This window comes from Bos mutus, chromosome 5 (genome assembly GCF_027580195.1).
Source record: "Bos mutus isolate GX-2022 chromosome 5, NWIPB_WYAK_1.1, whole genome shotgun sequence".
NCBI classification, from domain to species: Eukaryota; Metazoa; Chordata; class Mammalia; order Artiodactyla; family Bovidae; genus Bos; species Bos mutus.
In genome coordinates this window covers 54,629,584-54,631,210 of record NC_091621.1, presented here as the reverse complement: position 1 = coordinate 54,631,210, position 1,627 = coordinate 54,629,584, and positions in this window count along the sequence as shown.

Genomic DNA, 1,627 nt, shown 5'->3' with positions numbered 1-1,627 from the left:
GTGTCTAAATCTGCAAAGTGGATCTAAACATTTTCCCTCTCTCCATAATGAGCACACTGTGTCACTGCCAAGGGCCTCTTCACAGTGTCGGAATCGGCACTGGGAACCCTGAAAGAAAAAAGTAGACAGTGTAGAAAAGTCAATATATGAACGTCAGTGTTTAACAGTAGATTACTAATCAACTGAATAAAGTATGAGATCAAAGTAAAATTAAAAAACACTACAAATCCAAGACCGTCAAGTCTAAATTTTAGCGAAGTATCAAATTTTAGTGAGACTGATAAAATAATCTAATGATTAAACAGTACATTCCATAAGTCACTGATAAAATTCTCGTAGTGTCTGGAAAATCCCATGGATGGTGGAAGCTGGTAGGCTACAGTCCATGGGGCTGCAAAGAGTTGGACACGACTGAGCAACTTCACAAGGATAAATATATAAAAGGTCAGTGACACTCTTGATCACAGTCTAATGACAAAGGGATCTAATTTTCCTTATGAAAGCCAGAATTATTTCTAAGAATCATCACCCATATTCTAATTGTGGAGATTATCTCTATTAATCATAACTTTTATTAGATAATTGTTCTCTTACTCAGATTAGGCACATACTGTTAAGTGTGCTTATAGAGGGAAAGTGAACAGAGTTTAAACTTTTTTATTGTGGAATTTTAAATATTTAGCACATTGTACTAAGTTATATACACATATATATTTATACATTTACATCATTATATCTCAACAAAAGCAGATGTGGATTATTTGAATGGGCTGCTATTTTTTGCTTATCTTATGTCTTTTACACATAGATCAACAGCTGGGAAAATTGTAGGTCATTGTCTTTTTTTCAGCAGAGGGGTGGGTGACATAGAACAAAAGCAAACATATCCTATTAAGCTCATCCCTTTTTTGACAGGTTTCAGGGTTGTTCCTTATTTTTTTCCCCCACCTTCTTACTGTCTGTCTTCACTCTCTCTCCCTTTTAAGGTGGCTCTGTAGATCTCATAGACCTAGATAGCAGGCAGAAACCAGATAAACCAGTATCTGAATGCCCGACTCTGTTTTGCCCATAATCACAAAATCAATCCATTACTCACTCTCTGTGCCTCAGTTTCCTCATCTGTAAAAATGGAATAAAATGCCCTTCTCACATACTGTTGTAAAAATTATGGGAGATAAGGTAATGTGATTGCTATTACTATTTTTATTTTTTTCATTTAATTATTTATTGATAACTTAGAATTTGAGGATATAGCAGTGAAACTGACAAAACTCTCTGCCCACACGGAACATAAATTCTATTATTTATCATCATCCCAGGGTTTAATCTTAAGGTAACAGGTAATAGAAGTGGATCTAATTCTTACAGTCTAAGAGGCTGACTCTATTCAGTTATCCTAGCAGAGATGAAATGCTTCAAACCAGACACAGCACGTCTTTCACTGGGTTCATTCTGACATGAACATGAAGCTCCAAACATTGGATTTCTACATTTATTTGGCTTCATTGAGATCCACTAATCCAAATCACTTAGACATTTTTTTTTCCCATTTTAACTTTATAAACTTGAATTCTTGTTTGGCCAGTTTGTATTATTTTTTGCCTTTTCCATGATATTAATTATTTAC